The sequence below is a fragment of the Triticum aestivum genome, chromosome 6B (assembly GCF_018294505.1).
Source record: "Triticum aestivum cultivar Chinese Spring chromosome 6B, IWGSC CS RefSeq v2.1, whole genome shotgun sequence".
In the NCBI taxonomy this organism is placed as follows: domain Eukaryota; kingdom Viridiplantae; phylum Streptophyta; class Magnoliopsida; order Poales; family Poaceae; genus Triticum; species Triticum aestivum.
The window spans coordinates 485,816,705-485,842,284 of NC_057810.1; the positions used below are offsets into that span (position 1 = coordinate 485,816,705).

The 25,580-nt window shown below is 51.5% G+C and overlaps 1 pseudogene; it reads right to left on the reverse strand.

The window, feature by feature from the left end:
* Positions 1-5,702: 5,702 nt before the first annotated feature.
* Positions 5,703-5,841, reverse strand: LOC123140373 (uncharacterized; annotated as a pseudogene).
* Positions 5,842-25,580: the final 19,739 nt, after the last annotated feature.

A 25,580-nucleotide genomic window follows, 5' to 3' on the forward strand; every position in this document is an offset into this window, starting at 1 on the left:
CTTCAGGAAGCCAAAGATTTCATCTGATAGGTTCTGGAGCCACCAACAAATCATCTACTATTCGTGCATTCTCTACAATCAAGACCGGATTTTTCCTCACAAGCGTCTTGACTATGATGCCAATTCTGGGCTGCCATGCCTTGAAGAAGCCCTTGATTGCTTCAATGAAGTTGGTCTTCTCCCATTTTTTGTTGACAAGGAGCATTGGAATGAAGAGTTTCTTCTGCAATTCTATGCCACTCTACACATATCAGGCTACAACATGGATCCGAAGACTTGGATCCTTGAGTGGATGACAGGTGATGTCCATCATGAAGCCAAAGCTCAAGATATCATTGAGCTAACTTCCCTGCTCACTCCTGGTGATCTGTATGAGCCAGGTTGTCGGTGTCATGGGCAAGAACTACAAAGTATCTTTCAGAAGCCTGAACCCAATATGAGTCAAATGATGAGCATGATGAAGCATTTGCCCATTGATGCTGAATATCCGAAGGAGTTCTATGTCAAGGACCTCGAGTACCTGCCCCTCACCATTTATCACATTCTTAGGCGTACTCTGTGGCCAATCAAGGGACATTCTCCTGACGCTAAGCTTGAAGGCAGAATGAATACATTGGTCTTCTACATCATCAATGGCATCAGGTTCAACACTCAAGACTTCTTTATCCGTCAGTTGGCAACATCAGGCATTGATCTCTTTGGCCTCTAGTTTTGTGCTCCATGGGTCATGTGGCTGATAAAGCTTCACTCAACCATCAACTATCAAGCTTCAGCATGCAACCATGTTGTATTCTTGCCTGAAGTGGACATGTCTCATGAAGCTATTTATCATGTGCCTGCCAAGGAGCCAATACACAAACATAATGCCCCTTTCAAAGCTTCACTCAACCTATTGAAGGTTTTCATGTGTCGAATCCTCCTGCTCCTGCTGGTTCTCTTGCTGGTCAGCTTCGTCTGCCGCATCATGCCAACACTGATGCAACAGCCAGCACGGTAGCTCAAAGGCCCCAGAAGTATGCACGTGTCCAGAATGATAGAGAGCTTCCGGTATCACTTCACCAGAAGCAGGATAGGCATCATGACTGGCTGAAGTGCCAGATGCAGAGTCTGCTCATCGACATTAATCATATACGCAATATTGCAACCAAGAACTCGTTTGTTGCCCATGAAGCCTGTCGGCGGTCCTGGAAGAGCCTTACAATGCTCTATTTTGAAGATGATCTTCAAGCAGATGGCTTCACTGAACGCTTCAAGTTTGACTCCAGGCCTCCACAATCAGCAATTTGGCTTCCAACTCCTTCCCTTGAAGATTCTGAGTATTCATATTCGGCTCCAACGGTTGTTGCGCAAGTCATTGATGAAGAAGACGATGCCACTTCACCAACGATGGCTTCACTACACCAAGATTCTGCATCAGGCCCCTCTGCACCACCCAACTCCAACGTCGACCCTGCTGCCCCAACATCTTCACCACCAGGGAACGAGTAGACACTCTATGTCTTCAAACCTTTTTGGTCCTTACTGACAAAAGGGGGAGAAGCATATGAGTTGATAGTCTTCAAGCGGGTCCATATGGGTTGGGTGCTTATTTTTGCCTAAGTTTTTACAACTCTTATTCTTGAACTGTTGGTTTTTGAGTTGTAATACTTAAACTTGATGGTCGTCTGCCACTTTTGCTGCTACCTTATGATGCGATGATAAATCCCGCATGAAGTCATTCCGTAGATGCCCATTTTCCATTATGCATATCATTATCTTCATTATATTTGTGTATGCATGATGAATTGTCTTCATGTGTTGAAGAAGATCTCCACATAGCAAAACATGTCATTTGCATTTGCATTCAAAGGCAAAACATTTATATGCACATCTTCAGGGGGGGGCCTCTTTCAACCTATGAAGCCAATACCCATGTATTTTAACTTTCACATACTTTTATCCCCATTGAAAACTTCAACCAATTTGTCATTAATCGCCGAAAAGGGGGAGATTGTAAGTGCATGTGCCACCCCTAGTTGGTTTTAGAGTATTGACGACAAACGTGGTTGAGGGACTAATGTGTTTGTGAGAATTGCAGGATAACACGGGTAGAAGTCCCTTGTTGATTCGGTTTACCTACCAGAGATGACCCCTAAAAATGTATGAAGACATTGAAGACAATGGTGGTTTGTGAAGACATTCACTTGAAGATAATGATGTGTGAAGACATTCACTTGAAGACCATTGAATGCAAAGACATAGTTTATTTTGTAGTTTCCTTTTATTCTTTATTGAGTCATAGGAACCACTGAACTATTAAGTGGGGTCCAAGTGAACAAAGTCAGAAGACTGACGTGATGCTCAACCCAAATCCTATGTCTTGGAGCGAAGACAATGAGAGCAAATCTTATCCAGAGTTGGATGAGTCAGCTTTGCTTGTAGCCCAAGCCAAGCTGTCGCGTGTGTTTGAAATCCGACCGTTGGACACGTGTCAGTTCCTTAGTGACCCAGGGTCATTTTGGACATATCATGTTGGGTTGCCTCATGGCTATAAATAGCCCACCCCTACACCATAAATTGGTGGCTGCTCAGAGTTAGTGCATGACTTTTGTCGTTTGAGAGCAACCCACCTCCAAAGCCTTTGAGAGAGAGATCCTTGCAAGGACAAAGCCCAAAACACCCAGAGCCAAAGAGTGTTAGGCATCATTGAAGTCTTTATGTCTGCGTGACCTGAGGACTTGTTACACTTGAGGACTGTGTATCCTCTAGCCGGTTAGGCACCACATTCTGAGGATCCAAGAGTCATTGTGGATCACCGGTGAACAGAGCTTGTGAAGGTTTGGAAGTCTACCTTGAAGACTTACGAGAGTGATTGGGCGAGGACTGGGTGTCCTCAGCTCAAGGGGCATAGGTGAAGACACATTCTTCTGAGTTCAATCTCAGCCTCCATAACCAGATGTACAGTTGTCACAGCAACTAGAACTGGTCTACCAAATCCCTGTCTTCACCAAGCTACTGGTTCTATCTCCTACCTCCTTTACATTTCAGTTTGTCTTCGTGAAGTCATTGCCTGCCTGCATGATCTGTTTGTCTTCATTGTGTGAAGACTATTACTGTTGGCTTCATACGGTCTTCCATTCCGATCCATACTACATAGCTGCTATTAGTCTTCGTACTTTCCCTATATTGCTTACATGACTATGAGATGTCTAGTGTAGTTCATCTTCCACTACATATCATATAGGTTCTTATAAACTGTTTGTCTTCAAAGACCTCGAGTTTTGAAGACTTCCATAAAAGTCGCAAATTCACTCCCCCTCTAGTCGACAACTAGCACTTTCATGGGGTCAGTGCATACATATTCTTCCTAACCTTTATTGCATGACTGCCATTACTTGCAGTTGCTACTTGTCACTCATAACTTAGTACGCCTCCTGACGTGTGTCAAAATCAAAATGATAGTGATGGAATTTTTAAATGGAACATTGGATCCTCACGAAACGAGTATATATGGTACTGAAGGAATTCTGAAATGAGTGTGCCTTTTAGTGGAAGGACAATATCTTCAACCAGTTTCTTGGAATCCACCAATCTGCAACTTAATTGTAGGAAATGTCTAATTTGAAGTAAGGCATGTGTTGAGAATTTGTTTGGGACAAAGTACACTGATATGTTTCTATCTCGTTTGATCTGTTGAGCATGGATGTATGTCGAGTTCAATTGTATGCAGCACCCACTATTGGATCTTGAGTATGACTAGCTGAATCTTATGTTCATGTCTAGTGTTGAAGGGAAAAATACGAGGGGGGAAATGAGGAGGCAATGGCTAAATGCAACCATGGGAGGAGGTCGGGGCGGTTGAAGAATAAGGTGTGAGCGACTCGACCAGATGTCGACGATGCAGCAATAAGAAGACCCTTTCTATGAGCCCAAACACTCTCATTTGGCCTCCTGATTTATGGTTCTCGTGCTCCCTGTTTCTCTATTCCTTGTTTGTGGTGATCAGTCTATTGAAAATACTAGGTGCTAAGATTCCTTAGACATCTATAAGAAAGTATCCATACTTCCATAGGAAAACCTTGCACTTACCAAATAGCACTATTAGAGTGGTGAGTGTGACGAAGGTCTTTTAGTATGAACTTGATTAGTGCCTCCTAGAAACATGATGTATGTGATATATTTGAAGCAACAAGTGGTGTGGTTTATGAATGAAAAAAGGCAAAAATATGTTGCTTCACCTTATTTTCATATTGTTGTATTTTAATTCTAATGCAATAACACTACATAATACAAATAGGTGAGTGAAAGGGGCGCCTCCCACCTGGCACCACCCCAAATTCCTCTCAGGAGGCGCCACGGGGTGGCTCCCCAACCACTAGTATGTGGCAAATATAGTGTCCAAAGAAAATTTCCACTAGAAAGTAATGCTTCAAGTTAGGTGTGGCAAAATAATTGAGTGTCCAAACAAATTTCCACTCGAAAGTAATGCTCAAAGTTAGGTGTGGCAAATATAGTCACAATCCAAACAAGGCCTTAGGGGTTGTTTGGTTCCAAGCCACAACTTGCCACACTTTGTCACCACTCAACTTAGGCAAGTTTGACCAAGTTATTAGGTGTGTGTAACCGACAGAAGTAAAACTTGCCATGTAGCATACTCCATCCACATGCTATGATATATTGTTTTTGTTTTACCCTTGATGAATATAACAGATTGCTAATTTTGCTTGTATATTGCCATGTTGCTTGGTCTTGGTCTTGCTTATATATTGCCAGGTTGCCTGGTCTTGGTCTTGCTTGTATATTGCCATGTTACCTGGTCTTGGTCTTGCTTGTATATTGCCATGTTGCTTGGTCTTGGTCTTGCTTGTATATTGCCATGTTGCTTGTATATTGCCACATGCAAGTTAGGTGTGTGTTTGGTTCTTTGTCATAATAACTTATGCTTGTTATTATTTTGAAGTTCCAGCCATGACTAGCTGGAACAGCCACTACCAGTCCTCGTGCAACTTCATGGCCTATGAAGTTGACAAAGGCGAAATGAGATGATGATACTTTTGCCTTGTCGCTAGCTACCGGATAACTTTTGCTAGTTACTGAAAAATATACTAATAGCTGGGTATATTTTTGTGGATTTGAGACTTACCACTAGAAGTTTAAATGGCTGCACATATACTAATAGCTGGGTATATATATTTTTTGCTGAGAAATACAAATGGCTGGCGCTGCCTCACAATAAACACCATAGATGACACAATATATTGCTGGCATTAGCCAGGTGCACACCATCAATACTAAAATACCACTGACGTGTCTTAACACCACCACTAAACTATTTTCACTGGCACCATATTGGTGGCGTTGAGTCTCTACGCCAGCAAGGCACTTTTTTCCATGCCATAGCTAGGATTTTTTCCACTAGTCATTCCATAAAAAATCTCCGTAAATTTTTATCACATTTGGACTCCATTTGGTATGTTTTTTCTGCGAAGCAAAAAACTTGCAAAAAACAAGAACTGGCACTGGCCACTAGATTAATATGTTAGTCCATAAATGTAATATAAAAGTACACCAAAAGAATACAAGATTGATATAAATATAGCATGAATATTTCATAAATTATAGATACGTTGGACAGTAGCCCTTGGAGGATCTGTGGCCACCACAAGCTGCGACATTAGCTCAAGACTTGAAGCTATGAGAATATTGGAAAAACTCGACACGTTGATCAAAGTTTGACATTAACGCATAGAGGTGGTCAAGGGAGAGAGGCTCGATGTGGATGTCGAGGGCGGAGATGAGTGGTTGGTAGTCGAGATCAACGCTAGAGAGGATGTGGGAGATTATCTCTACATCACTGAGAGGACTCCCAATGCCTGCAAGTTCATGCGCAAGGGACGTCATGCGCGTGAAGTAGGTGGCCACGGTCTGAGTCCCCTTCTAGGTTGGCATTGGTGAGGGCGCCGCGAAGGTTGTTAATCTTTGATCTAGAGGTGGAAGAGAACATGGTTGCAAGATATTTCCATAGAGAAACAGGAGTGGGAATTGATACTACCTAGATTGGGACCTCCTTTGTCAAATTGTTGAGGAGGTAACCGAGCACATGTTGGCCTTGCCTAACCCAGATCGCATGCTCGGAGTTGGTGATGGTGATGTCCTTCCCCTCCCTTTCCTTCATGATGACTTGCTTGGCTGGCTCTGGATCATACACATCGAGAAGGCCATAGGATCTAGCGCTACAGACTTGGGAAAGATTATGGGTACGCCAAAGAATGTAATTAAGGCGGGTGAGCTTTCTGGTGACTTGGCTGGTCAGGGTTGCGGCAGAGGTTGAAGAAGATGTCATGAGTTTATGTGCTTGGGGATGGGTTTATGATCTGGTGTTCTGGCTATATTGGTTTTTCATTCTAGCAATGAGTTCCTGGTTTTGGTTTTGGCGATGGAGTTGTCGATCTGGAGAGGGGTTTCTGGTTCTGGGTTCTGGCGACGGGGTCCTTCGATCTGGTCAATCTGGAGAAGGGTTTCTGGTTCTCGGTTCTAGCAATGGGGTTCTCCGATCTGGTGTATAGCGAGGGGATTCTGGGTAGCTGAATTCATGTTTCAACTATTTTATTTCAATACTTAGCTAGATTGTAATATTTACTCCCCTCGTGCCAAATTACAGATAGAAATGGATGTATCTAGAACTAAAAATACATTCCATTTCCGTGACACGTAATTTCGGATGGAGGGACTACATTTGAACTACTGTCGCATTTGAATATTTTCACCCATCAAAGATTTGACATGTTATTATTTAGAGTGTTGAGGGATTTGAGAAAACATAATGAGGCGTTTAGGGGACAGAGTTGGATGGTTAGCCTCACCTCCGTGTCCGTGGAATAGCGTGTCAATTTTAGGAGTAGAGATGCCTTTACTTTTTTTTCCTTTTTACGGGTAGGAGATGCCCTTACATACCCAAGCCATGGCACATCATTTTGGACATGTTTGGTTGCTCCCCTCAATTTGCCTGCATTGCATGTGTTGCTCACTCGGGCCTGGTTGAGGAATCACGGGGGAAAACCAACATTTGCACCTCCCTTTGTTGCCCGCGTCGAGGCTTCCTGCATTAGAGGATTGATTTTGGCATGGTGTTTGGTGTCTTGCATTGGTCTGGCAGATGCAAATACACGGTGTTTGGTTTCACACATGCAACAAGGTGTGGTAACCTTGTACCCTACATGGTGAGCTTATCGCTACACCTTACACACGATCACACCGATCACACCAACATAACAACACTGCAATCACCACGAGCTGGACGATGATGATGAAGTTCTTCAGGCTGGTCTGTCGATCCACCTTGCTAACTTCAACACTATTGCATGCCTGCTTGAGCATGGCCTTGGAGTAACTATTCTCTATCGCTTGCCTACTCTTAAACCCTCTATGACAAATGTCCTTGTAACTTGACACTTGTTCATTGCATGCTTCCCATGAATTGTAAACCCTTGGAACCCTTCCTTGGAACACCAAATACCACTTGTCCTAGCATTGCAGACGAGAAATAATTCAAGCAGCAAGCAATGGAGCACACTAGACATGAAACATAACAAAGCATGCATGATCATACGCCATAGCAAGTTCATCCTACCACTACTATGGTGCCATCCTACCACCACATCCAAAAGATGGTGTATTCCTACCACCGCAAGTTCGTTATCAACATGAGGGGTTAGTGTATACCACATCACCTAAATATATAGACCATCAATAGTTTTCAAGCCCTAGCTACACAAAATATATGTCGTCATTGTCATCGTCACGGCATCGCCATCTCCATCGCCGTCAAGGATTATGCACGCATTCACGACCACCGGAGATAGCACTAGTAGTAGTATTTGCCCAGCCAGCTCCTGAGTCAGAGCACCCTGTGAGCGCTTTCCATGGCAACAAACCCAACACCCTAGGCCTTGTTGTCCAGCATGTGGCTCAAAGCAGCCATCAGAGCCTCTTGATTGAAGACACCTTGGTCCATGACGGTGGTGTAGAGGTCAGGGTGGACATCGATTGACTTGCTGTCCCTTATGGCGGTTGCCACTTCCTGGACGACCTCAGTCATGTTTAGTGAAGACACTGATCTCGTCCTCCATCAAGCCGCCTCTCTTACTCTTCCTATCAAGCATAGAGACGTGCTCAAAGCCCTTGTATGGACCATTAAGGACGATGGTCTTTGACTCCTGGGTGTCTGGGAACCCAGGCATGGCGAACCAAGTGGCTCACCGGAGCCCATGGCATGCTTGCCGGTTGCCAGTCCAAAGAAGAAGATGTGCCGCATCTGGTTGTAGTTCTAGATGGGTGTGTTGAGGAACTTTGCATCTTTGGGGTGATCCTAGGAAAGAAACACAACGTTGTTAGTTGCAAGAAGACAATGTTTAACATGCTTAAACAAGGAGGAAGTGAGCTAGCCGAGGTGCGGCCTTGGTAGTGCTCTGCCTCCAAAATGATCGAGCAAGTGGTCTGATTCCATGAGACACTGCTAAGGTCTCTAAGCTTGGACACTTGGATCCATCGAGGTCTCAACTTCTTGAAGTGGTTGTAGACCTGAGTGGATATCACCTCCTAGCCACAGAACTCGAAACACAACTTCGCATCGGTGTTCAAGTGCACCTCCTTGAAGCCCTTGTCAGTTCTAACCCCATTAGATATGAGCTCACACATCTTCTGAATCACTAACATGGATAGGAATTTGTCGGGGTAATGGGCCATGGGTAGCCTCACCCGAGTCCCTGAACTTGTCAAGACTTTGGGCCCGCTTCGCCCAGCAGTGTCCCAAGTTGATGCTCCGCCCTCCGGGTGCCGGCTAGCTCAACGGCCGGCCACCAGAGGACGGCCAACCACCTGCAGGCGGCACCATGAGTGGTCGGATCCAGTCAGCCGGCCTCTAGAGAGGACGGCGTTAAGCAGGCGGCCACCTGGCGCCCTCAGAGTTTGTGCCCCCATCAATAGGACAAGAAAGGGCATGGCTACAGTGAAGCCCCTCACCCTCGAATCTTGGGCTTGGCGTGGCCACAGTGCCCCGTATAGGCGGAGATCTCCGTACGACGTGGCACTGTTGCCACTTCCCCCTGACGTCACTCCAGACAGGCGGAGCCCTGTTTCCCATGACGACCTGTCGGTACGGCCCGCAGGCTGCAGGCCCTATTGGGCAGCGACACCTTGGAAGACGGCAGAAGCCGAACCAGTCGGACCTCGGGAAGGCCGGCCTCCAGCAGGCGGCAGTCCCTTCCCTCGAAGCAAGTGCGCCATTAACCTGATGAGACCAGGTGTGGCTACAGTGATCTCCCGCCACGCGGCGGGACTGTAGCCACACTGAGCTGACCAAGCCCACGTCATTAGTAGCACATGTACAGTGAGCAGCCACCGACCAAACCCGCCAGCGGTAGGAGCGGCCTGTCGGCTCCGTACCGAACCAGTCGGCGGGGCCCACCAGGCGGCAGGGCCCAGTAGTCGGCGGAGAAGCCGGAGGCCGGAGACACTGACAGACGGGCCCAGCACCTGGCCAGATTACCATTGTACCCCTGGGGGGTAGGCCTATATAAACCCCCTATGGCACCCATGCAAAGGGTTCCCGCTCCATTAGATCTAGACACTCCCCTAGAGTAAAAGAGAGCTAGCCTTGCCTTCTCCTACCTCTAGCATACAGCTCAAGGAGAACCTTTGTATCACTTGTGCCTTACTGATCATGCGGAGACCCCGCAGAGCAGGACTAGGGGTGTTATCTCCTAGGAGAGCCCCGAACCTCGGTAAAGTACGCCGACGTTCGTGTCTACGCCTCATCCCGCTTCTAGGCAACGACAACGTTCTACTTGCTCCCACCATGATAAGCCATCCATTGGCATATGTCGCACCCAACCCCCAACATTTGGCGCCCACCATGGGGCGAGGTGCACCATCTCCCGAAGACCTGCTCTGGATGGGAACCTTGTTCCTTCCTGGCGAGCAAAGCCAGCCCAACACGCCCGATGGCGTCAGCTTCGACGCGCTGCACGGCGCGGAGATCGCCTGTGCGGCGAGCTGCCTCGCCGACCTTGTTGGCGAGGTTCACCTCTCCAACGAGCCGGCCTCCGACATGGGCACCGGCTGCCCCGAGAGCCGTCTCGTCAGCCTCCTCAACCAGCTTCACGTCACCAGTGAGCCTGCTGTGGACCTGGAGTCAGTTGGTTCCACCGACCCGATGATCGTCGACTCCGACACGGCGTCGCTTGATGCGTTCCCCACCAACGTGGTGGTCTATGACGAGCCGCCTCCTCGTGAGCACAGCGGCGGGAGCACCGTCATGGAGGTGCTCGTCATCAATAGTGGCGAGCGCTCGGACGGAGGCGCTCGAGACCCACTCGATGCGGCGCTACAAGACCTGACGGCGCCCATCCAAGAAGACGCGGACGCTGAGGCACTGGAAGCACGCCGCGTCTAGCTCCTTGAGAGCGCTGGCCGACTGGCCAGCGTGCGACGCCTCTCGGACGCCTATCAGCGCGAGATGGACCGGGCCATTGGCGGCACGCCGGCTCCTGAGGGGCCTAGCCGCATTGGCTTTGTCCGGCAGCGTGGCACTACCATCGCCAGCATGTTCGGGGTAGAACGCTCCGTCTACGCCACACCTGCACAGAACATCCGGGCCGCCCAGGCGGTGACGGACGAGATGGATAAGTACGAGGGAGACGAGCGTCACCACATGACGGAGCGAGTCCAGCAGCTCCTAGACGCGGCCTCCGCGCAGCACAAAGCCGGCTGCCGTGCTGAAGTGCCCACCCCGCGGAATGATGAACCGCCCCTTCGCCAGGACCATGACGCGACATCCCGGACACCGACTGGCCGCGCCCGCAGAAGACGAGGCAACGAGCCGGCTGCCAGCCGAAGCCGGACTCGCCTTTCCATCGAGCGTCACGAAGACAGCCGCCCTCATGTGGTGGAGCGGTGAGGCGGCCCTCCTCCTCCTCCGCCTCGTGGAGCTAGGCATCCCACTCTGCCGCCTGTCAGGCACCCGACACTCGGCGACCGCCTTGGCCGCTGAGAGGGATTCGAAGAGAACGACGCCCGCCATCGGATCAACCACCTCAACCGATCTGTGACACTAGAAGAAGAAGACGCACTGGGCCCGCCCTGTTTCGGCCCACGAATCCGAGATGAGCCCTTTCCCAAAGGGTTCACCCTCCCGCGAGATACGCCCAAGTACACTGGCTCCGTGAAGCCAAAGGACTGGCTGGTCGACTACTCCACGGCCGTCAGCATAGCGAACGGCAACAAGCGTGTTGCCGTGAAGTACGTCTCGCTCATGCTTCAAGGCACGGCACGGACATGGCTTAATAGCCTGAAGCCTCGCAACATCAACAGCTGGGTTGATTTCACCGAGTGCTTCATCCGCAATTTCACTAGCACGTACAAGCGGCCTCCCAAGCCCCGACAGCTCTCCTTGTGCGTCCAAGGGCCTAGCAAATCGACTCGCGACTATCTCACACGCTGGGCCGAGCTGGGCAACTCCTGCGAAGGCGTGCATGAGGTGCAGGCAATCGAGTACTTCACCGCATGGTGCCGAGAGGGCGCCCTCCTCAAGCATTGACTCCTCTGCGACGAGCCTGCGACGCTTGACGAGCTGCTGATCATCACCGACAAGCACGCCACGGCCGACTCCTCCATGAAGGCGGAAATCCTGGTTAATGCGTCCGGCAAGGTGGCGCCTCAGGCCCCTCGGACTCCGACTGGTGAGACTAGTCAGCGACAGCATCCAGGCGACAACAAGCGGAAGGCCACTCAGCCGACTTCCACCAGCCGGCAGGTGGCGACAGTCGAGGACCAGCAGCTGGAGGGGCAGCCGGCACCCAGGCGTCAGAAATGCGGCAAGCCCAATTGGTTGCCCGCCTTCTCTTATGAGCAGACCCTAGATGCACCTTGCAAACTCCATAGCGGTGCAAAGCCGTCCAACCACACCACTCGGAAGTGTCATTGGCTCGCCAGAATCGCCAAGGGAGATGGACTCCTGCCTCCTCCGCCTGCCGGACCGCCGCCTCCTCAGCCCCAGCAGCCGGCGGCCCAGCCAGTCGGCGCCATACAAGACGAGTATCCAGAGGAACATGGAGCTTATGTTGTGTTCACCAGCGTGGTCGATGATAGACGCAGCAGATGGCTGCAACAATAAGAAGTACAAGCAGTGGCCTCAAATACTCCAGAATTCATGCATTGGTCTAAGAAGCCCATCAGTTGGAGCAGGGTCGACCACCCGGAAGTGATGCCTTCCCCAGGCTCATACGCCCTGGTCCTAGATGCTACCTTTGCAATGGAGAGGCGGGTAGCACGTTTCTCCAGAGTCTTGATAGATGGCGGCAGCAGCATCAATATCTTGTACCGTGACACAATGGAGAAGTTGGGAATCAAGCAGAAGCAGCTCCTTCCCAGTCGGACTGTATTCCATGGCATAGTCCCTGGCCTTTCATGCTCACCAATCGGCAAGACCCAAATTGATGTTCCCTTCGGAGACAAGAATCATTTTCGCCATGAGCCAGTTTCGTTTGAAGTGGTGGACCTTGAAAGCCCCTACCATGCACTTCTTGGCCGACCTGCTCTGGCCAAGTTCATGGCAGTCCCCCACTACGCTTACCTCAAGATGAAGATGCCGAGTACCAAGGGGATCCTGACTATAGTCGGAGACTACAAGAAGTCGACAGCCTGCACCGTGGATAGCAGCCGGCTGGCCGAGTCCCTCGTGATTGCAGCTGAGAAGCGGCTCCTTGACAGGGTGGTGGCGATGGTAGGCAAGAAGCCGGAAATGTCACCCATCCCCAAGGAGTCAGAGGTTGAGGGCTCGTTCAAGCCGGCAAAGGAAACAAAGAAGATACCCTTGGACCCGGAGCACCCGGAGAGGCACACTGTCATAGGTGCAAACCTTGACAGCAAATAGGAAAGCGAGCTCGTCGATTTCCTCCGTGAGAATCGGGACATCTTCGCATGGTCTTCCAAAGACATGCCGGGTGTTCCGACGGATTTCGCCGAGCACAAGTTACATGTCCGACATGACGCCAAGCCGGTCAGGCAGCCCCTGCGCCGCCTGTCGGAAGAGAAGAGAAGAGTTGTCGGAGAAGAGATAGCCCGGCTTCTAGCAGCCGGGTTCATCATGGAAGTGTTCTTTCCAGAATGGCTGGCCAACCCAGTCCTGGTGTTGAAGAAGAATAAGCTGTGGCGCATGTGTATTGACTATACTAGCCTCAACAAAGCTTGCCCCAAAGATCCCTTTGCCCTACCAAGAATTGACCAAGTGATAGACTCCGCAGCCGGATGCGAGCTGTTGGGTTTCTTGGACGCATACTTAGGGTATCATCAGATAAAGCTGAACCCGGCCGACAGGCTGAAGACCGCCTTCATCACACCATTTGGAGCCTTCTGCTACCTGACCATGACGTTCGGCTTGCCAAACGCCGGCGCCACGTTTCAGCGTTGCATGTAGAAGTGTCTCCTCAAGCAACTCGGCAGAAATGCCCATGTCTATGTGGATGATGTGGTGGTGAAGACGGAGAAGCGTGGCATGCTGCTAGAAGACGTCAAGGAAACCTTTGAGAACCTGCACCGATTCCAGATCAAGCTCAACCCGGAGAAACGCGACTTTGGAGTACCAGCCGGCCAGCTTCTCGGCTTTCTGGTCTCAGAGCGCGGCATAGAGTGCAACCTGTGAAGATCAAGGCCATTGACAAGATGGAGGTGCCCACCCGACTGCTGGACATGCAAAAATTCACTGGCTGCCTGGCATCAATCAGCCGTTTTATCAGTCGGCTAGGCAAGAAGGCTCTTCCCCTGTACCAGCTCATGAAGAAGACCACTTTTTTAGTGGAACGACAAGGTATACGAAGCTTTTCTCGAACTCAAGAAGATGTTGACAACCCCGCCTATCTTGGCGGTTCCGACTGAGAAAGAGCCCATGCTCCTCAACATCGCTGCCACCAGTCGGGTTGTCAGCACAGTCATTGTGGTAGAACGCAAAGAGGAGGGTAGAGCATTACCGGTCTAGAGACCGGTATATTACTTGAGTGAAGTACTGTCCTTCTCCAAGCAAAACTACCCACATTATCAGAAGATGTGCTATGGTGTGCACTTTGCCGCCAAGAAGCTAAAGCCTTACTTTCAAGAGCACCCGGTAACTATCGTCTGCACGGATCCGCTTGCTAAGGTCATTGGAAGTCGAGATGCTTCTGGCCGAGTGGCCAAGTGGGCTATTGATCTGGCCCCTTATACCATCTACTACCAGCCTTGCACTGCCATCAAGTCACAAGTGTTGGCCGACTTCCTCGTCGACTGGGCTGAGACCCAGTACTTACCGCCAGCGCCAGACTCCACCCACTGGCGGATGCATTTTGATGGTTCCAAAATGCACACCGGTCTGGGAGCCGGCATCGTCCTCACCTCTCCCAAAGGCGACAAGCTCAAATATGTGCTGCAAGTCCATTTTGCCACCTCCAACAATGTAGCAGAGTACGAGCCACTCATACACGGACTCCGGCTTGCCAAGGAACTCAGCATTCGCTGAATCCTGTGCTATGGTGACTCTGACTTGGTGGTCCAACAGTCGTCAGGCGACTGGGACGCCAAGGACGTGAATATGGCAAGCTACCGCTTCCTCGTGCAGCAACTCAGTGGATACTTTGACGGGTGCGAGTTCCTCCATGTTCCAAGAAATGATAATGAGCAAGCAGATGCCTTGGCACGGATCGGCTCCACTCGACAGGCGATAGCATCCGGCGTCGCCTTGCAGTGCCTCCTCAAGCCGTCTGTCAAGCCATCACCAGAGTCCGACTACATCTTCGTGTCGGCCCCTCTTGAAGCAGTCGGATCCGACTTGAGGATACCAGAAGCCGGCGCGGGGACTTTGGCAGGCGGCCCAGGGACTGCAGCCGTCGCACCCGGCCCGGGGACTTCAGAGCCCGGCTCGGGGACTGCAGAGCCCAGCCCGGGGACTTCAGAGCCCGGCCCGGGGACTTCAGAGCCCGGCCCGGGGACTTCTTCAAGACAGCAGGCGGCAGTCGACTCCAACCCGCCGCCTCCCGGCCCAACCGCCCTAGTACAAGTTGCGGTCGTGGCAGTCAGAGAGATAGCAGCACCCTCATGGGCTCAACCCATCCTCAACTTCCTGGTGAACAAAGAGCTGTCGGCCGATGAAATCCTGGCCTGACAAGTGCAACGGCGGGCAGCAGCATACACCATAGTCAACAAAGAACTGGTTCGGCACAGTGTCACTGGTGTGTATCAGCGCTGCGTGGAGCCTGACCAGGGTCAAGCAATCCTCAGAGATACCCACCAAGGCGAATGTGGTCACCACGTGGCCTCAAGATCACTCGTTGTCGAAGCTTTCCATCATGGTTTCTTCTAGCCGACTACTCTAGAATAAGCCAAAAAAGTTGGCTCAGAAGTGCAAAGGGTGTCAGAAATTCCGCTCCAAGCCACACTTGCCAGCTTCTGCACTCAAGACCATCCCCATTGCTTGGCCCTTTGTTGTTCGGGGTTTGGATATGGTGGGGCCATTCAAGACGGCCCGTGGTGGCATGACTCATCTGCTTGTTGTTGTGGACAAGTTCACCAAGTGGATAGAGGCAAAGCCAATCAAGAAACTAAATGGGCCGACTGCCGTGACTTTCATCACCGACATCACCACTCGGTACGGCATACCACATAGCATCATCACCAACAATGGCACAAACTTTGCCAAAGGAGCCTTGGCTCGTTTCTACACGACACAGGGCATCCGACTGGACTTAGCGTCCGTTGCCCATCCGCAGTCCAACGGCCAGGTTGAGCAAGCAAATGGCCTCATTTTGTCCGGCATCAAGCTCCGACTGGTCGAGCCTCTAAAGCATTCGGCAGGCTGCTGGCTCGATGAGATGTCGGCCGTCCTCTGGAGCCTGCGCACAACTCCAAACAAGTCGACCGGCTTCACGCCCTTCTTCCTCGTCTACGGTGCTGAAGCCGTCATCCCGGCGGACATAGAGTTCGACTCCCCGCGAGTCACCATTTACACATAGGCGGATGCCAAGTAGGCACGAGAAGACGGCATTGACCTGCTGGAGGAGGGCCGACTGCTGGCACTCAGCCGGTCCGCCATCTACCAGCAGAGTCTGCGCCGATATTACAACCGCAAGGTGAAGCCAAGATCCTTCCAAGAGGGATACCTAGTGCTCCGGCTGATCCAGCGAACAGCCGACCAGCACAAGCTCTCAACACCTTGGGAAGGCCCTTTCATCATCAGCAAGGTGTTGGGCAACGACTCCTACTATCTGATCGACGCTCAGAAGCCCAGAGCACGCAAAAGAGATGATTCAGGCAAGGAGACGGAGAGGCCATGGAATGCAAACCTCCTCCGGAGATTTTACAGTTGAAAGCAGTATGTATCACGCTACCTTTTGTATAATGCATGAAGACTCTGGGTCCCCCGAGAAGAACTCGGGGACTACCCTCCTTTTATCTACATGATAAATGTTATGCATATGAGTGTACATTGTTTTATTATTTCTTCCTGGCACCGGGTTCGACCAGTCGGCCCGGAGGTTTGCCGCCTTCTACTATATGTCGCCTCCTGCAGCCGGACAAGTATTGTGTTGGCACCTAAAACTTCCCCTGTCAGAAGCCACAGCTCGCGAAGCGATTGAATGGCGGGCAGGGGTTGCAAAACAGTGCCCACATGAAAAATGGCTAAGGAAAAAACGCATATAGTTGAGGCCAGCATCGCACCTGTTCAGCCGGCTGTCGAGAAGTCGGCCAGCCGGCTTCTGCTTCCCTTGCCAACTCTCCAAACGGCTAAGTACTTGCTCTCCTACAAAAAGCTAAGTACTCAAACCAGCCGCAGTCCGCAGAGCGGCTGCTTGGCTGGCAAGAGGATAACTAAGGGAGGGCGGCAAAGGAAAAAAGCAAGGAGTATAAAGAAAGAAAAGTTAGAAGTCGGCAAAGCAAAGCATAAATTGCGATAAGATATTTACATAGATAAAGTCCTATCGGCCGGCATTCAATAAAGTTTGATATACACCCCACGGGTGGAATTGCGCAAATTTAATCAAGATTGTCCAGATTAGCAAGCAGGGAAAGAAAAAGATAAAACATCCTAAGGAGCAGCAAAAGACTCCAACTAGGCATTGGGGTCGGCGGTGCCGGTTGGTGCAGCAGAGGGCTCCGGCTGGATGTTGGGGCCGGCAGTGTCGGTTGGCGCAGCAGAGGGCTCCGGCTGAACGATGGGGTCGACAGTGCCGGTTGGTGCAGCAGGCGGCTCTGGCTGGGCGGTGGAGTCGGCAGCACCAGTCGGGACGGCGGAGGGTTGGATGGCAGAGTCAGTGGCGTCTGTCGGAGGAACGGGCGGCTGGTTGATCCCCGCCTAGCCACCTCCAGCAGCAGTCGGCACTTTGGAGCACGGATCATTGCTTGAGGCCCGGTCGGGTTGGGGCTGACCATCCACCCCAACCTCTGGCACGTCGTCTTTGCTCTCCTCCTCCTCCTCCTCCTCCTCCTCCTCCTCCTCCGCCTCCCCCTCCTCCCCTTCATCGCTGGAGTCGATGACTTCAGCCGAATCCATGCTGTCCTTTGGGTTCAGCCCAAGCCACTCCAGCGGCGCTTCGGCGCCTTCCGCGACTACCTCCGGGACGAAGACGCTGGTGTCGGTGAAGTCGGTGATCGTTGCCGCACTGTTGATAAGCTCGGCTTCCACTGCCACCAGCTCCTCCTGCGCCTCCAGCCGAAACGTGGCCTACTGGGCTAGATCTAGCCCAGGTTACCATGCCTTGACAAACTCCAGGGCTCGGCGTGCTCCTGCCCGTGCTGCAGAGCCCTTCCAGGCCTCCTGGCAGCCGGCCACCACCTCCAGCCAGTCGGCAGTCCGACTTGGGGTGCGTGGAGCCTGCAAGCCTGGCCAGAGGGTGGAAATCGCCTGGGCCCCGACGCGCTGAAGATGGCACAGCATTTGATGGGCGGGCCGAAGACGGGCCTGGATGCTGAGGATTTGCTCGTTGAGGGTCCGGGGGCGTCAGCGGCAATCTGCACACCTTCTGCCCTCCGCTCCTCGCGCTGGGCCTTGATGATCTGGTTCGCAGCGATGGAGTGGCCCGGGAAGAAGTCTGCTTGGACAGAAGGCAAGGAAAGCCAAAGTCAGAAATAGCAGTCGGCCTAGATAAGGGTCGGCACCTCAAAACAAGAAACAAAGAAAATAAAGCTCACCATCGACCAAGTCTTCGATGCTGCTGAAGTAGGCCGTCATCTGCGCCTCCTTGTCGGCCCAGGCGGAGCGCTCGATCTCGAACTTGGTGAGGAGGTCGGTCTCCTTCGCCTTTGCCTCTCGCTGAGCCGTCTTGAGGGCCTCCGCCTGCTCCGCGAGCTGAGTGACCAGCCGGTCTCGTTCCTCGGCCAGCTTGCTGCACTCCGCCTCCTTGCCGCGTAGGGCGGTGTTGGCTTCGCCCAGCTACTGCTGCAAGGCGGCGTTGGCCTTTGTAAAAAGGAAAGAAGAAAGAACATCAGTTAAATAAAAAAGAGGGATGCGGTTGCCGGGGAGATCCGGCCCGACTGCTCAGCAGTCGGCCCGAATCTTGGGGACTATAGCCCACGGGTGCGCCATCGCGTCCCCGCAGAGAAGAAGTAGCTAGCAAAGATAAATACACTGGGAAGATTCGGCCCGATTGCTCAGCAGTCATCCTGAACCTTGGGGACTACAGCCCGCGGGTGCGCCAGCGCGCCCCCGCAAAGAAAGGAAATCGAAGCTTACTCCGGCTCTCGGACAGATGGGCGGTCTGCGACTCCAGCTCCCGGACCCTGGAGTTGAAGGTGACCGTGCGAAGATTGCGGCAGTCCTGCAGAAGGGATATTAGATGAAGTCAGCATTTGACATTTGCAAGTTAAAGTTCTGGACCGCCTGCTCGGCAGCCGGCCCGAAACATGGGGACTACACCCAGTGGGTGCGCTTGCGTGCCCCCACGAAGAAAGCAAGAAGATCAAAATAAAGAGAAGCGAAGAAACCTTACGCGGATGGCTGCCCGCGACTCCAGAAACGCCTTGTTGCATCGCTTGAGGGCTTCGACTTCGGCCCAGAGTTTGGCCTGGACGTCAAGGGATGCCTGGGCCAGGGCTCCCGTCCCACCTCTGGGTACCCAGCCAGCGGGCGCGGCGCTGGTCGCTTCAGTGTCAGGGACCGACAAGCTCGCGGCACCGGCTTCTAGCGGCCGTGGCGCCGAGGCCACCTTCGCAAAACGGCAGCGCGCGGGTGTGCGGACCTCAGGAGTCAGGTCCGTGACCACTACGTCCCCGGCTGGTGGCACCAACGGAGCGGCCAGCTGCTCGTCCTGCGTTCCGCTGGTTGGTGGTGGCGGTGGCACGATGACGTCCGGCATGGCCACATCGCCGCCCTCCCTCCCCCTGACCGGCTGCTCGTCGCCAGCTCCCCTAGTCGTCGCCTCAAACACCGGCGGAGGTGGCACGGTGTTCAGAGGCGTCACAAGCAGCGGCTCCTGACGGCGTGGCCTCCGCGAGCCGCTCCTTCTCCACGGCTTTGGCCTCCGCCTGCGCCAGCTTCCTCGTCGCGGATGTTGCAGCCTTGTCCGCCTCCGCCTTCGCCAGACGGTTGGCCTCTTCCTCACGCGCCTCCCGCGTGTTCCGCTCCCTCGCCTCCCGGAGGCTGGCGGCCGAGTCGATTCGTCGGCTAGTGGAGGAGGTCTCCACTGACCTGATGATCGAGGCGGCGCCCGACTTCTCGAGGGTGAGCGGGGCCCTGAGATAGGAAGACAAGACAAAAAACTTTTTAGGCCAGATCTGCAAAGAGGTGGAAACATGAGAAGGATACTTACGCTGACACCATGACTGGCACCTTCGGCTGCCTCTGGTACTTGGCCACCTTGGCCGCGGCTTCTTTCCGCCTGGTCGCCGCAGACAGGTTCTTGGGCTTCTTCGGCGCGCTGCTAAACAGGGCAGCGCCTTGCTTCCGCTTGCATTTGCCACCACGGGCGGACGGCCTAGTAGAGGGGCCTGCGCCGGTGTTGGCAGTGCTCCGGGCGGGGCGCGGCTTGTCTTCGTCATCGTCATCGTCAGGCCAGGTCTCCACGCTGCCGCCCTCCTCGGAGCCGCCTGCTCTGTTGCCGCCGCCTGCTGCGTCGTCCGCCAAGGCGGCCGCCCCCAAGTCGGGGTCGTCCACATCACTCACTGCCCTGTCCGGCAGGTAGTCACCGCCCGGCCCCATGATGGCGGCCGTCACCTCGGGGATATAAATCTGCGCTCCAGAAGGGAGTCGCATCACAATAAGAGCGAGACTGAAAGATAGAGCTAAAAGAAGAAATCAAGGGACTTACGGCAGGCGGCGGGTTGTCGCGGGAATACGGCTGCTTCCCGAACCGCCAGTCTCCCTCCGACACCTTGAGGTCAGAGATCTCGTTCACCATCCTTGCGACCTCAGCAGTCGGCATCTCCCTCGTGCACAACCTGCTAGGGTCGCGGTGCCCGCTCATCCGGCAGATCAGATGAGGGCGGCCCTGGAGCGGGAGGACCCGACGCTCGATGAAGGCAATGAGGAGGCCGGAGGCCACGAGGCCCTCCGACTCCTGGAGCACCCGGAGTCGGCCGATGGCGGCCGCCGTATCCGCCGACACCGGCTTCGGCTTGTAGCCCCAGTTGGGCCAAAGCCCGGTAGGGGGGGCGCCTCATAAACCAGTAGGTTGATGAAGTCGACAGTCGGATCGACATTCTCAACATAGAAATAAGACTGCTGCCATAGTTTTATCGACTGTGACAGCTTGATGACGGGGAAGGCATGTCACGCCCAAGATGTGACCCTATCCTAAAGGAACTCGAAGGTCCCACCAACGATAGAAGCACATCTTGAAGACGCTTTTGCAAGGTGGATATCATTACATCAAACCATTACATAATAGTTGGGGATACATACAAGAGGCAACCAATGCCACATGAATACAACATCACAATATATGAGAACAACATCCGACTACGGATGAAACATAAACAAAAACTCAAACGACATCCACCCTGCTAGCCCAAGCTGCCGACCTGGAACCTATCCCCTGATCGAAGAAGAAGCATAAGAAGAACTCCAAAACAAGCACACATCACTCTCACGTCATGATCATCGCATAACCTGTACCTGCAACTATTGTTGTAGTAATCTATGAGCCACGAGGACTCAGCAATCCCATTACCATGGGTATCAAGACTAGCAAAGCTTAATGGGAAAGGAAGGGGTAAAGTGGTGAGGTTGCAGCAGCGACTAAATATGATATGGTGGCTAACATACGCAGATAAGAGCGAGAAGAGAGCAAACGGAACGGTCGTGAAGCCAGCAATGATCAAGAGGTGATCCTGAACTCCTACTTACGTCAAACATAACCCAAAACCGTGTTCACTTCCCGGACTCCGCCGAGAAGAGACCATCACGGCTACACACACGGTTGATGCGTATTAGTTCGTATCCAATGTCAAGTTATTTACAACCAGACATTAACAAATTCCCATCTGCCACATAACCGCGGGCACGGCTTTCGAAAGATAATACCCTACAGGGGTGTCCCAACTTAGCTCATCACAAGCTCTCACGGTCAATGAAGGATATTCCTTCTCCCAGGAAGACCCGATCAGTCTCGGAATCCCAGTTTACAAGACATTTTGACAATGGTAAAACAAGACAAGCAAAGCCGCCCGATGTGCCGACAATCCCGATAGGAGCTGCACATATCTCGTTCTCAGGGCAACACCGGATAGGTCAGCCTACGAGTAAAACCAGCCCTCGAGTTACCCCGAGGTGGCCCCGCAGTCTGCCCGATTCGGACCAACACTTAGAGAAGCACTGGCCCGGGGGCGGCTAAAATAAAGATGACCCTCGGGTTGGCCGACCCAAGGGAAGGGTATAGGTGGTGGTGAGGCAAATGGTAAAACCAAGGTTGGGCCTTGCTGGAGGAGTTTTATTCAAAGCGAACTGTCAAGGGGGTTCCATAAATCACCCAACCGCGTAAGGAACGCAAAATCCGGGAACATTACACCGGTATGACGGAAACTAGGGTGACAAGAGTGGAACAAAACACCAGGCATAAGGCCGATCCTTCCACCCTTTACCAAGTATATAGATGCATTAATTAAATAAGAGATATTGTGATATCCCAACATAATCCTGTCCACCATGGAGCAATCTTCAACTTCACCTGCAACTAACAACGCTATAAGAGGGGCTGAGCAAAGCGGTAACATAGCCAAGCAACGGTTTGCTAGGCAGGGTGAAAAGGTTAGAGGCTGACATGGCAATTTGGGAGGCTTGAGCAACAAGAGATAGGTAGCGCCGCAAGGCGATAGAATGAAGCAACTAACATAGCAATGATAGTAGTGAGATCCAGGGTAGTTGTCATCTTGCCTGAAATCCCGCTAGGAAGAAGAACGAGTCCATGAAGAAGGCGAACGGCAGTAGTCGAACGAATCCTCACAATGGCAACATTACCGGAACTAAGAAGCAACACCGGAAAGAAACAAACAACATGGTAAATGCACAAGCATAAACATGGCATGATGCACAAACAAGTATGATGCATGTCCGGTTTAATAAGGCATGTCATGGCAAAGTGCAACAAACAATACTACAAGTTAAATGGAGCTCAATATGCAACGAGTTACATATTGACAAAACACCACATTGGCATATTTAGTTTAAACTCGTTTAAACTACTCAACACTATTAAATGTTTTTAAACATGGCACGAGGTGAAGCACAATAAAACTACCTATCTAGGCAAGTTTAAATGAGGCCGGAACAACAAACAACAATTCCGGAAAATACCCATGTGCATAATATGAATTTGGTACTGTTCTGCCCTAAAACATATTTTATTGTTGTTAATCAGGAAAATAAAGTCCACCATGTTAAACTAGGCATTTTTCTAGCCCATTTACATATAAAGAACATTTAAAATCGAGCTACGGTTATTTAGTTATGAAATAAATCATTTTAACATGGCATTTAAGCAAATTAATGCAAACAACAATTTAAACATTTTAAACATGGATGAAAGTTGCATATTGTGAAACTAGACAAAATTCTAAGCATTTTACATATATAAATCATTTTAATCCGATGCACGGTTCAAGAGTTATTAATGCATGAACATGAGGGACTTTTCTATAAATCTGCAAACTCCTAGAAAATTAGATAAATTCACAGATGCTGAAAAAAAACCTACGCGGGCCGAATCTGGCTGGGCCAACAGTGTACAGGAGAAGGGCTGGAGGGACTTCTCACCCATGGGCTTGGCCCGGTCGGTGGAGAGGCCAAAGCAGGCCGGCTGACTTGGCGCTGGGCCTTGACGAGGCAAGAGGAGGGTCAACGCGAGTGCTCGGGCAGAGGATTTCGATGGAGAAGAGTCGTCGCTCGTCTCCCTCGCTTGAACAGAAGGAGGCGGCGCTGGGGACTCGCGGCAGGGCCAGCAGGCGCGGGACTTGGAGCTCGGTGAGGATCCGAGCGGCGGTGGCTTGCAGCCAGGGAGGGAGGTGAGGCGGAAGGCGGACTTGACGAGAGGAGGTCGAGGCAGAGGCGCGGGATAGCAGAGGGGCATGTGTGCGGTGGCGTGGCGAAGCAAATCCCAACGGGGGGGTCTCCACGGCAGAAGGCGAGGCCGGAGGGGTACGGAATGGACGGGTCCGTCCGGGAACAGGGTGGAGGCAAGCTGGGTGTCGAGGAGCTGTAGGCCATGGCGACGACATGGTCCTGTTCAGGGAGAGAGAGATGTGAGCAAGAGAGAAAGGAGGAAGAAAGAGAGCTAGGGAAGGAAAAGAGCGGGACGAGGCCGGTCCTGGTGTTGCTGTTACTCCGGCGGGGCACTCCGACGAGACCACTTGCCGGCGCGGGGGCGAGGGCGTCGGGGAGGCATGAGGCCTCGGGCGCGAGCGATGCGGCTGCTGTCTGGATGGATCGGATTTGGGTGTGGCTGGTTGTGGTTGGGCGGCGGCGGAAAACGAGGAAGGTGGTTGGAGATGATTTGGATCGAGGAGAAGGTGGCGGCTGTGGCTGGTGGTTTGGATCGGGAGGGATCCTGAGGAGGATTTGGAAGGGATGACTGGCGGCGGCGCGATGGGACAAGGGGCTAGATTTTAAGGTTGTTGCCTAGGGGATTGGTCTATATATAGCACTGGATTTTGGTTTGGGGCTATTTCGTCCCTCCGATCGAAATCGAACGGTCGGGAAAAATAGGTTAGGGAGTCCAATAAATAAAACGAAGATGTTTTATAGATGTTTGGGGATGATCCGGAACCAACAGTAAAGACTGAGCGGGTCAGGTTCGGGCAAGTTTCGGACGCGCACACGAGGGGGTCTGTGCACTGTGCAGAGGAATAAGGCGATCGCGAGCAAGTGGGTGGTTGGTCTCAGAACGGTCAACGAAGACAAGCGGACTGACAATTGGTCAATAGAGACAAAGAGAGAATCGGCAACTACGAACAGTAACGAGTTTTGTGAAAAAAAAACATGCGAATGCAATGCACATGATGCCATGAGATGAAATGCCTGACATGAACAAAATGCAAAACAAAAGACAAAAACCCAACCACGAAGGAAATATCATATCGCATCTCCAGAAAAGGCGAGAGTTGGAGTTACGAATATGGAAAGTTGTATCCGGGGCGTTACAACACTCCACCACTACGAGAGGATCTCGTCCCGAGATCTAGGATGGCACCGGAGAGAAGCGGAAAAGGAAGAGAAGAGGTAGAACTAAGTTGCTTCTTTGACGAACGAGTGAAACCACAAACCTTGAGAGCTTGAGCAATTTAAAAGAAAGAGTACAACAGAGATGAACGAGATTGCAAACAATCCGTTAGAAAAGAGTAACAAGGAACATTACGAGAACTTGAAGGTTGCAAAGACATGAATCAAGAGTTTAATGGACAAGATAGAATTCGAAACCACTCTGGTTAAAACAAGATGAGAGAGGAAGAATTCAGGCAGCACTCCGGTTGAACATGGAAGGAATAGAACATGAACTTGAGAAGATGGGATGATACTTGATGAAATCAACAACACACTGCCTCCGGAACTATTGAAAGAATGTCACAATGGGTAAGAAGGATTTCAGACAGCACTCAGGTTGAAAATAGAGGCAAAACTTGACAAGATGAAAGAACTTGAATTAGAACACAACACTCCGGTTATATGGATAAGCAAGAGAATAACATGATCTTGACAAAACAAGATGATGGGTCAACGAGAGCAACATCACAATTCCTCCGGAAGAAATGAAAGAACGGAATGGAACGAACGGAGGGAAACAAGATCTTAAAAGAGCACGCTTACAAGAAATGCTAGAACGGAGTTGTTGGAAAACCAACAACGAAACGAATAACCTTGTAGTGGGCTTATGGAAACATATCAACACTTGAGGCAAAATTCTGCCACTATGGAAACAAATAATAGAAATGATACACCAACGAGATGAAAAACTTCTTCCACCAAGATGATTGAGAGATAACTTGGACCATTGATAATCACCACAATAGCAACATTCCTTAGGGAAGGCTTTAGGTGAAATATAACACAAAATAACTCCAACGAAGAGATTGATTGGTCAAAAAGATCTCTT